At 25.8% G+C, this 13,426-nt stretch overlaps 1 protein-coding gene across 1 annotated transcript in view; it reads right to left on the bottom strand.

The window, feature by feature from the left end:
- Window positions 1-12,944, bottom strand: part of LOC136088925 (ADP-ribosyl cyclase/cyclic ADP-ribose hydrolase-like) — a 101,433-nt gene extending 88,489 nt beyond the window's left edge. The window contains exon 1 of the mRNA XM_065814099.1: window positions 12,852-12,944. The gene's annotated coding sequence lies outside the window, so the exon portion shown is untranslated. The remainder of the gene's footprint in view (window positions 1-12,851) is intronic.
- Window positions 12,945-13,426: the final 482 nt, after the last annotated feature.

Genomic DNA, 13,426 nt, shown 5'->3' with positions numbered 1-13,426 from the left:
CAGAAAAAAAGCGGTTTACAAATATGCCATGTCATAATGACCTGAAGTTAGAATTGATAAAACGGATGGCAGATAAAATTCAGAAAAAAGAAAACAAAGAACGCAGAAATGTAGAAAAAATATTAAAAAATTGCATGCCTGATCAGGTAAAAGAAATGTTCAAACAAGAAAATAATGAGGCCTCAGATATTGAAAAAATTCTTATTGGACCTTCTATTGGAAGAAGTATTTGCCACTTGTGGTTCGATAATGCCACTAACACCCAGGGTGTATCTTACGGCAGTATTGTTGGCATTAAAAAGAAGAAAAGTGATATATATATAGTTTCTTATTGGAAACCAAAAGAGAATGAAGATGATGATGGTGTTGAGTATGATGTGAGCAAATATCAACTTTCTGCATACATAATAAGTGGTGATATGGTGATAACATAATAGAAATGTGTAATAAGGTATGTGTTATTTTAAATAATAGTATGTCTTATAAACTTGCAGTAACAGATATTATTTACAGATAGTAGGTTAATCTTTATTTTTTATAATACATTTTACAGTGCCTAATGTATATCATATTCTCTACCCTCCCCTTTTTTAAGATAATGAAAAGATTTATAATTATTTAAATTGTTTTTATGTATACATATATGTATATACATATATGTATATAGAAATGTAATTTTAGGTAGTCGATTAGTTACTGATATCCAACAACCAGGGTTGACCTGGTTGCAACGAGCTATGGGAAATCAAAGCTCATTTACTATTTGACATAAGCAAATTGCCTGGCTCATGACAATTAATGTTAGTCATAATGATCGCTATACATTGTTTCTACCCAGAATGGATTGAGAGATGTTAGTGTTTAGTTACAATAAATCAGTACACTCTAGGCAAATGGCATATGCCATTACCAGATAGTTACGCTAACACAATATAACTTTCTTTTCATTATAACTTATAATCAAATCTATTATATTTCAGGTTAAAAAGTATTGATGGGTCTATTTCTATCGATTTTTCTGTTTGATAATGGGAAATGTGTTGTGTATCAGGAGTTAAGTGATTTTGAATTTTTTCTTTATGTTAGGAAATCATTCTTATCTTCCCTAATTTGTAATGGGTTTTTCAGTTATTGTGCTAAATATCTAATATAATTTCATTTACCTTTTATTGCAAGGTTTTAACTATGATGGCAGCTTGCTACTGTAGATGTTTATCTTAAAGACCTCAAGATTATATTTATTAATTCAGTAATAACAGTTACATGTTAATTTATTATACATTAGTTAATTGTTAGCCTTAACTTTTTTTTTACTTTTATATATCTGATATATTTTATCTTAACTATCATTACACAACATGATGAAAACCACACGATTGCTTCGATGGATGTTGATCTTTTTCATATCGAGATTAAACCATTCATATTTTTTTAGAGATTGATTATGTTTATAAATGCAATAGTAACAGTTATATATTTAATTATTATCCGCGAAATAAGGCATACTTATTTATTATCCGCGTCATAAGGCATCATAAATAGCTATGGCGATATTAATTTTGGGGTTTACTTTATTTTAGATATCATTGGATGTGGTTTCCTTTGCGTACTAAAGAATCGACTCTTTCTAGCTATGGGTGTCACAGTTTTGTTTGCTTCAAAAACTAGGCTTTCTTCAAAGCCACAGTTCTGTTAAAAACATTACTAAGCAAAAAAGAAAATTAATATAGTCTAAATTTTTTGTTAAAGAAGTGTGTTTTTAAAAAAATTATTCTTATTTTTTGCGCTTTGTTGGAATTTATATATAGATAGATAGATATAAGGACTACGGAAGAGAGAATAAAGGAGAGCCGTGGTGGAAATGCCCCCTCCCCATTGTTTAGATGGATATTTTTTGTAGGTTATTAGTTGAACTATACGGTGTTTTATGATTATTTTTTTGTACTCCGGTGACGCGAAATGAAATAACTCCACGAAAAATTAACTCCAGGTTGAAACATTTTAACTCCCCGGTTAATCTATTTCGAAATAAATTAACCCCGGGAGTTAAATTATTTTTAAATATGGCGAAATGAATTAACCGGGGGCTTAAGTATTTCTAACCCCCATCGTAATAAGTTTTTATACGCGTTTTAAATTATTTAGCTTATAATAAGTTCTACAAAACTGCGAATGTAGTTTATTTTAATGTGTGTTGTGTTGAATAAAATTATTTTGTAACTGTTCATTTTTGACAAGTTTGTATATTGTATAAAAATAAAAAGGAGATCAAAAAATAATAATATTGCACGAACTTCAGGGAGTCTTTCTCTTTTCCTAATAATAATGTTTGAGATTATTGAGTTTATATATCTAAAACTATATATATATATATATATATATATATATATATATATATATATATATATATATATATATATATATATATATATATATATATATATATATATATATAAAAGTATTCAATGTTCTTAATTAAACAGAGCAATAAATTAGTAGAAATTATAGATAGTAGATAAATAGTAGTATTCGATATACGTAAATATCGAATGTATAAATATTTAAAAATGCTTAAGATATATATAGTGCTACTGTTATTATATCCATATCTATACTAATTAACAGATTTAAAAACAAACACATATGGAAAACATCAAGTTGAAATGCTTTTTCCGTAATTCGTATAAGTTGTTCCAAGGGAGTTAAAATATTATGGGGAGTTAATTTGTTTCGCCGACAGGGGTTAATTTATTTCAAGGGGAGTTAATCTATTTCGAATTAGATTAACTGCCCGGATAATTTTTTAAGCTGCGGGAGTTAATTTATTATGGGGGTTAATTTATTTTATGACACCGGCACCCACTGAAATATCACGCCTTTTCCGATGTTGTATATGTATATATATGTATATATCTTTTTTGTATATATATCTTTCATTGAAATTCATTAGTAACGATAAAAATAAAGCGAAAACGCTAAGGCTTTTAATGTATTTAAAGATCCCCTATATGCATTTAAAGATACGCTATAAAAATCCTACCCTTGGTGCATATTTAATAAAATAAATATATATACCCTTAACCATAAATATGTATATATATATATATATATATATATATATATATATATATATATATATATATATATATATATATATATATATATATATATATATAAATATATATATATATATAAATATATATATATATATATATATATATATATATATATATATATATATATATATATATATATATATATATATATATATATATATATATATATATATATATATATATATATGTTGAACGTCGTAATAGCATAAAATAAGTAATTATTTTTAAAAATAACACGATGTTTTTTATTCTTGACATGTTTCGTAAAATTTTATTTACATTTTCAAAAGATTATTTTACAATAATAAAAAACTCTGAAATATATATTAAAAAATAAAAGTCTTTACAGAGAAATATTAACGGACAAAAAATTATTCATAATAAACCAATATATTTATTACAAAATAACTCGGTAAATAACCAATAAAAATAACCAACTGTCAAAAAAAAATATATATATATATAAATAAACTGACAGTAAAATTAAATAGATAAGTTTATAGTATAATGTAAAGCTTGTTTATTAAGTGAGGGACTTTCCCACTTAATGTGGAGGGCTTCTTTTATCTTTAATTTGTGTTTGTTTGGGGCATTATCCAAAATCTCAAAAGAATCACAGTTAGCCAAATTTTTGCCATTAAGAGATAAATTTAAGTGTTTAAATATATGAGATTGTTTATCACTTTTAAGGTGCTCATTTATTCTAGTTGCCAAGTGTCTGGAGGTTTCTCCAATATAACTGGCATTACAGCCAGCGCAAGAAAATTTATAGACAACATGAGATTTAAGCAGTTTAGGAAGTAACTCTTTTAAGCAAAAACAATCTTGTATTTTATTAGTAGTGAAAATTAATTTTATTAGAATATCCTTGCAATATTTATGAACAATTTTTGAAATTTTCCTTTTAGTGTAATTAGAGTACATTCCAATGTATGAAAGTTTAAAGTATCTTATATTTAAGCTATTAACAATGTTAGACACAGATGGGTTCATTTTCTTATCAATATAGGATTTAATTTCATAGTCAATAATTTTTTCTGGAAATTTATTATTTTGTAGAACTAATGATAGATTCTTAATATCTTTATCAAAACCAAACCAAGAATTATTAATTTTAAATGTACGATCAATCAAACACCGAACAAGTCCAAATTTGTAGCAAGAGGGAATAAAACTAAAAAAATTTTGTAAAAGACCTGTATACGTTTTTTTGTGATAAACTGAAGTCGTAAACGAGTTGGATTTTTTAATAAGTACATCTAAAAAAGCAATCTGGTTATCTTGTTCTTTTTCCATAGTAAATTTCAGATTTTTATGTTTATGATATTGAGATGTTTGAAAAATTCTTGAGCTTCATATTCAGAATTAAAAATAGCAATTATGTCATCGACATACCGTTTATAAAAAAATGGTGCTGTAAAAGAGCAGTTATTGACCCATGTTTGTTCATGATAACCGACGAAAATATTAGCTAAGATGGGCGCTAAAGGAGAACCCATAGCAACGCCATCTGTTTGATCGTAATATTTACCGCCAAAAATGTATATTTTCTGTGTTTTTGCTTTAGTTAAGTATTTTTTTATTTTCTCTTTTGTTAAGATTCTTTTTTAAAGTTTTTTTTTTAATAAGTTAAGTTTTTTTAGCGCATTTTTAAATTTTGAAAACGTGTCAAGCACTGTGTTCAAATCGTCGAAACTATGTATTTTTTGCGTAGCCATATAATTGTCACTTCCTAAACTGCTTAAATCTCATGTTGTCTATAAATTTTCTTGCGCTGGCTGTAATGCCAGTTATATTGGAGAAACCTCCAGACACTTGGCAACTAGAATAAATGAGCACCTTAAAAGTGATAAACAATCTCATATATTTAAACACTTAAATTTATCTCTTAATGGCAAAAATTTGGCTAACTGTGATTCTTTTGAGATTTTGGATAATGCCCCAAACAAACACAAATTAAAGATAAAAGAAGCCCTCCACATTAAGTGGGAAAGTCCCTCACTTAATAAACAAGCTTTACATTATACTATAAACTTATCTATTTAATTTTACTGTCAGTTTATTTATATATATATATATATTTTTTTGACAGTTGGTTATTTTTATTGGTTATTTACCGAGTTATTTTGTAATAAATATATTGGTTTATTATGAATAATTTTTTGTCCGTTAATATTTCTCTGTAAAGACTTTTATTTTTTAATATATATTTCAGAGTTTTTTATTATTGTAAAATAATCTTTTGAAAATGTAAATAAAATTTTACGAAACATGTCAAGAATAAAAAACATCGTGTTATTTTTAAAAATAATATATATATATATATATATATATATATATATATATATATATATATATATATATATATATATATATATATAAATATATATATATATATGTATGTATATATATATATATATATATATATATATATATATATATATATATATATATATATATATATATATATATATATCTTTTAAAATCGTATTTTTGTTATACGATATTTATATTTGTTAAATTTGATTAAAACGGCTGCGTATAAACTTTTTGTTTTAAATATATATTCCGATGTAATTATATATTTACACAATATTTCGCTGACCTTTTGCGGTCAGCATTATCAGGTGTAATAAAAAACGTTACAAAATTGTTTCAAAACTACATAAATCAAACCGTCAAAAAAAAAAAAATGGTCAAAAAGGTCAGCGAAATATTGTGTAAATATACAGTTACATCGAAAAATATTTAAGACAAAAAGTTTATACGCAGCCGTTTTAATCAAATTTAACAAATATAAATATCGTATAACAAGAATATGATTTTAAAAGATTTTATTACTGCTCTTTACGTCAAAGAGATTCACAAAAAAACGAAGAAAAAAACAAAAAACACGAAGATACGAAAAGCAAACGAAAAATCTTCTTCAAAAAAGAATAGAAAATTGAATGGTGAAAATAAAATGAATAAAAACTAGAGAACTTTAAGACCATTTATTTTGTTCAAAAAAATTTTAACTGACGCCATTATACCATTTAATAGAAACTATTTTTATTTTACGCCTGTAATGTGTTCTTTTTTGACGGTTTGACTTATGTAGTTTTGTAACAATTTTGTAACGTTATTTATTACACCTGATGATGCTGACCGCATAAGGTCAGCGAAATATTGTGTAAATATATAATTACATCGAAATATATTTAAAACAAAAAGTTTATACGTAGCCGTTTTAATCAAATTTAACAAATATATATATATATATATATATATATATATATATATATATATATATATATATATATATATATATATATATATATATATATATATATATATATATATATATATATATAATTATTGTAAACATTGCAAAAAAAACGCGATATTTTTATATGCATGTTTTATAAAATTTTGTTATAAATTTTACTGTTACGTTTTAATCATTAAAGATATTTTGTTACGTTACGAAACTTTTTTAATTACGCTTTTTAATCGTTTTGCAAATTTCACTAAGCAAAAAAAATTTCAAGCGCAAATTAACAATGATTCTATTACAAAGCTGCCGTTAGCCGAACGAGTTTTATACGTAAGTTGCATTTTTCTTTATCAATGCTTCATAAAAAATTAGGTTACTTAAATGAGCATAACTTTTTTTGAAATGATTCTTTTTTCATAAAGTTTTCACCATTTTATTACAAGTTCAAAGCTCTTTCGAACCATATATAAAACTTAAATAAATAAATGGTTTGAAACTTTTACTCAAGTACCTAAAAAGAGTACTTAATTTACAAAATCCGTAATATTTATGTATATCTTAAAACCAATTTGTATAAAAGTAAAATAAATAACAATTCATTGATAGTAAAAATAAAGTAAAAATATTCAAGAACTCAGATTAGATTTCAACAATAACTTTTAAGATTAGAGGAAGCACCATAACTGAATTTATGAAAAAAAAAGTTAATAAATTCTGATATAAATGTTTTTATATAATTGAATTTTAGTTTAAAGGAAGCATTTAAAATTTTATACATAAACTTTAAAACTTGGTGTAAGTTGATTTTATAAACGTTTAACACGCCAAGTATACGCAGAATAGGCTCGCATGGTACAATTTTATCAGCTACAAATTATATTCTGCACGCATGTTTTTATTTATTGTACAATTTTTTAAATTTTTTATGATTTCTACTTGACCATGCAATATTACAATAAACCAAATAACAATTAATGAAAAAAAAACATAAACTTTTTATAGATTTATTATTTAAAAATGGTTTAGTCCTATATATTGTGGCAATATTTTTCGATATTTTTTTCTCAATGTTTTTTATATGATCACTCCAACGCGAATGTTCATCTAATATTACGCCAAAAAAGTTTACTGAAGTTTCTCTTTCATTGGTAGCGTTATTGATTATTAGATTTGGCAGTTTAATGTTTAATCATTTATATATACTAGGAATAATAAAGGTCATAAATTAGAGCCCTGGGGGACACCACAAGTTACAGCATATGGAATTGTTTGTTTTTGCTCATATTGGTTAAATTTCTATTGATCAAATAACTTTTGAACCCAAGTAAGTTATTATTTTTTACTATAATATTCAATTTTTATATATAATATTCACGTTTTTTTATTAGTATGTTATGGTTTACAATATTAACAGCCTTTGACTGATCAATGAAAACTCCTAATGCAAAGTAGTTAGTGCATAATACGTTTGTTATTTGATTGACTATTTCAACCACTGCATGTTAAGTGGAACACTTTTTTTTGAAACCAAACTGTTTTGAATACAACATATCGTTTTCTGATAAATAATTAAATAGCCTGTGTTTCATTACTCTTTGAAGCAAATTTGAGAAACACGGTCATAATCAACATATTATGTTGATTTATCTTGTTTTAACTGAAAAACAGCCGTTTTTTCAAAACGCCTTAAAGATCAAAAAATTCAAAACTGACTTTTTATGAAATAAGTTAGCATATGTGTTAACAAACTTTATTTGTTACTTGGATGAGTGATTTAAATAGATAGTCTTTGTGTAAAAGTTAATAAAAAGATCGCAAAACATCTGGAGCTTGTTGTAAAGTAAATGACTCAAATATTGTGTGGTCTTATAAAAAATAATAATACAAAAATAGTTACATTTGAAATAAATTAAATGTTATTTTTAATAAAAGTCAAAATATTGATTTTCATAGACTAAAAATTTATATTTTTGGTATATTAAGATAAAGATAAATTTTTTAAAAACGTATATTTATTACGGTTATATATAAATAAATAATTTAATAAAAAATCTCTTGTAAAACTGCAAAATTTAAAATGTATATCAAATAGTGTTTTTCTCGAAAAAGTGGAACACTATAGTGTTCGCACAAAACAGACACGATGTCTGCTGTAATAATAAAAGAAATCGTTAAAAAAAGTAATTAAAACAAACGACGCCAAACAGACTTTAGTTTAGCGAAACAAAAAGAAATCGTTTAGACAAGTAATTAAAACAAACAATTAACAACAAACTTTTAGCGTTTTAGTTTAGGGATCGTCCATAAAAAATGTACGTTTGGAGGGGAAGAGGAGGTCTGCTAGCTGCGCATATGAGATGGGAGGGCAGTGGGTCAATTATAAAAGAAAGGAGACACTAAATTTAAAAAAAAATCGTAACATGTTAGATAAATAGGTTAAAAGCTTAGGTACTTTTAGGAAGGTAGAGGGTACTCAAAAAAGCGTATTGCAAAATGCAGGAAGGGGGGTGGACGAAAAAAAAAGCGTACGTACTTTATGGACGACCCCTTACCAAAAATAAATAGAATCGCTGTTGAATAATTAAAAAAAAAAACACAAACACAAAAAAATTTTTTAAAACAACATCTTAAAAATGGACAAAAAAGTAAAAAATAAAAAATATATAAAAACAACTTTTTAAAAATGGCCAAAAAAGTAAAAAACTATTTGACGGGACCCAAGGATTTTGTGTACGAACACAACCTAAAATATCCATTAAAGTCAATGACTAAACTTGTAGGGCGACTAAGTACATTTTCAGACATTGACTTTAATGGATATTTCAGGTTGTGTACGTACACAAAGTCCTTGGGTCCCGTGAAATAGTTTGTTTTTTACTTTTGGTTCATTTTTAAAATATTGTTTTAAAAAAGTTTATATATATATATATATATATATATATATATATATATATATATATATATATATATATATATTTTTTTTGTTATTGTTGTTTTTTTTAATGTTAATAACTTAGTAAACATTTATCTGATTTCTTAATTTATACTTTATGCTTTTGGAAATATTGGAAAAAATATATATTGTAACACGGTACTCGGTGATAAGACAAAACTAATGCCTTCATCTTGCTCCGGCGATTAATCTTTTTTTTAATTTAAAAAAACTTTGTTTAAAGTTGATTTTTACAACATAGTTTTAACATTAAAAATAATTTTAATCGACACATTCAACTTTATAAACAGTACACTTGCACATACAAGTGTCATAAAAAATTAGAATTTATTCAATAAAAAAAAATGTCATGAAAACTTGTAATTGTTTCAATAAAATAAAATAAAAATAATTATAATAATACATTCCTTGCTAAAGTCAGTATAAAATAAAAATTATTTTTAAAAGCGAATAATTTTGCAAACGCAATTATTGCCATACTAATTCTTGATATATTTTTTGAACACCTCAAGACTTTTTTGGACATGGCTTCGTTATTTAGAGTGTTCCAGAGCGAGGTGGCTCAATATAACGTTCAGTATGTATCATTATATAATGAGCCTATAGGAGGTAGAATAAGTTTTTTTGCTACAACAAAGTTTATACGTAAGATTTTTTATAATTTTTTTTTTTTTTTAGATTATTTACCTCCCCAAGGCCCGAGGGGGGCCACTACAGTCGAGGAGGCTACTCATTTTTTTGTGTTTTTATTTTTTAGTTGTTATTCGTGGTGCAACCCTCTCTCAACTCTTTAACTCCGAAACACGAACCTTGCCGAGCAAGGCCGCTGCGCGGAGAAACTAAGTTGAGCGCGGTACTTCCAGGGACGTGGTGGGAGTCGAACTCCGAACCTCTCGCTTACAAAGCGAGCGCTCTTACCACTACACCACTACCGCATTACCGCAATTAAAAGATTTTTCATAAATTCTGGATTTAGACAATTAATGGATTTAAAGGTTTCCATTAAAAGAAATCTCAAATATCTTAGATCTTTCTAAGAAATTTGATCCTTCTACTATTAAATCCTATTATTATCAAAACTATTATCAAAATGTAATAATTTATCCAGAGACAAAGAAACTCTTTTATAGACTATACTTTGAGCTTTTTTATGAATTCTATTTATTAGTTTGTCATCTTTTTTTGAAAAAAACATCCAAATTAGATGAAAAGCTACACGAAATAAAAGCATTAAACAGCAAAATAGATTTTTCACGGGATAAAAAATTTCTTATGCCTGAAAAATCAAAACATTTACTATTTGCTTTATTGCATAACTGTTTAATGTGTTGCCCAAACTTTAGATCTTTATCAGTTGTCATACCTTATATTGGAGGCAAAATCCTTTATATCACCTATTTTTAGCGGTAGATTTTTTGTGTTTTTTAAGCTCGGTATAACATCAGCCATTTTTAGAAATAACGGGAATTTACATGAATACTATAATTTATGCAATCTGTTAAACTGTCCATAAAAAGAAAAATAAAGGATTTCAACATAAAATTTGGTATATCACCACTAGTCTTTTTCTTACCGCTCATAGACTCTATAATTTTTGTAATATCATCAGGTGTGATTTGACGGAACTGGAAACTATGTGTACACATTCTAAATTTTTCCTTTATGTTTATATACTGGGATGATCAATTATATACTGTTTATATACTGAATAATACTTTTTGATAGCTGCATCAACTGGGTCTATAAAGCAAAATAATAAAAACAGATGTATGAGGTCTGTACTATCAGATAACGTTTATGAAATATTCATTAAAAGTATTAGTCAATAAAGAGTTGTCAGAGATGGTGTTACTATTTTTAACTAAAGTGATACGTTTGTTTTACCTGATTTATCTGAAAGGAAAGGTTTAGTTAACTTCCAGAGAGATGCATATGAAATCGAGATGTTAATTAGCTCAAAGTAATTTTTCTTTAGTTTACAGTTCAAACTTACCTCCCAATTTCTTAGTTTTTTGTACATTAGCGCGTACATTAGAAATATCAGATTTATCATAAGGAATTTTTTACACAATGTAAAGAGGAACTTAATTGCTTTTCGTAAGTCTTTAGTTATAAATAGTTTATTATTACCTCTGAGTATTTTAGATTTAAAAGCGGATCTTGAATTTTGCTGAATATCTCATAAGCATCAGCATCATAACAAGAATTTCAGTTTTTATGGAATTTAAGTATTTGATGTAAATTTTGTCGCTTGAAAATTTTTAAGCGATCTTTATATTAGTTATTTACCTGGTAAGTTAAAAAACTTAGATCTGAGAATTGTGTATGTTGATGATGATCACTCACACTAATGATGATCACTTACATCTGCACAAAAGGTATTCGAATGTTGGAAGCACAACTTTCTGAAGTTGAAAGAATTCCTTTATTATTTTATCCGAAGGTCGCATATTAAAATCTCCAATTAGAATATAATCTATATATAATTGTAAAGTCAAGCACTCCTTTGATTGAAGAAATATTCACAATTCTGATTTGGGAGTTTATAAAGAGCTATCACTAGCCATTTTCGCATTCTTAGTTTAATTTCAAAAGTGATAATATGAATGTCATTGCATTGGGAAAATCCTTTTTGTTAACTATTTGGAAGGAATATTATCATTAATGGACACAAAATGTCTCGGCTATATTGAGAAATATTAAAGCGATAGGGGTTTTTTAACCCGAATATAAAAGCTGATTAGTTGGAAATGAGTTATTTAATTAAGTTTCACCAAATATTTGTAATTTTACGTAGATTGTAACATTTCTTCAACGGCAAAATATAATTTATATATATATATATATATATATATATATATATATATATATATATATATATATATATATATATATATATATATATATATATATATATATATATATATATAAATTTTTATATCCAAATTATTTTTTTGTTAATAGCATAAAAGTAAAATTTTTAATTTTTGACTTTTGTTTTGAATATTAAACTACTAATTTATTTGATAATTAAAAAAAAATTTTTTTGAATTATAAAAACTTTAGCAATAAATAATAAAAAACGGTGTCAAATATTTAACATCTGTTTGTGATTAATATTTTAATTCGTATTTTTTCGTTCACTTAAAAACAAACGTGAAATTTTTCATTACATCCGCCGGCGGGAAGCAAATATTTTCACCTCCTCAAAATGATTTTGGCTCTGAAATTTCTATTGGAGGCGACTATCAATGGCTTTCGTTTTCCAACAGGCATCGGGCTACAAAACACTTTGCTTCCAAAAAAAACTCTGGCTGCGGCCGCCAATAGAAAGGCAGAAGCCACTGGAAGCGGAAAGAAAAAAACATTTTGCCGCTAAAAATTTATTGGGTAGCCTACGCAAACGGGTTCAGCCTGCCTAAACTATAGGTCTTTTGACAAAAGTTACTTTGTCTATCAACTAATATCAACTTTGCCTAAAAGTAAATAATCAAATAGAAAAACAAAATAATAAAGTCTTGTTTACCTCCCTAAAATTAAAATTTGACGTTTTGTATTTCCAACCACAAACACGTACGTTTAAAACTTCCTGGTCACAAAACTATTTGTAAAAGATTTTTAAAAAAATTGAATATTTTTATATTGAAAATATTTATGACGCAAATTAAATGCTATTGGTTAATGCAGAAATAAGATTTATCAGTCTAATAAGTCCATTATTGTCTATATTTGTTTATCTAATATTGTTACTTTAAGTAATAAATAATCTCTTATCAAATAATACTAATACCATAATGCATCCACCTGGAAACGCCGGTTTAAAAATGTATCCGTGTATGTAAAAATAGGCTCAATCCTATGGGTATTTGAAGTTCTATAGCTATTGTATTATTCTTATTATGACAAATCTTACTTTTAAGCCTCATAATTATGCTTTTTTGTTGTTTATTAATTTAGTTTCATTTTTTTTAAATGCATGTATTTTTTTACGCAGTTACCCCTATTAGAATGGCATTATTTTATTTTATTTTTTTTCGTTATTGAGTTGTTTAAACTTTCAATAACCCATGTAGTTTTTACATATCGTGACGTTAGAAGTAT

The sequence above is a fragment of the Hydra vulgaris genome, chromosome 12 (assembly GCF_038396675.1).
Source record: "Hydra vulgaris chromosome 12, alternate assembly HydraT2T_AEP".
NCBI lineage: Eukaryota > Metazoa > Cnidaria > Hydrozoa > Anthoathecata > Hydridae > Hydra > Hydra vulgaris.
Note: the sequence above shows the minus strand (reverse complement) of the source record. Positions and strands in the feature narration are given on the sequence as shown.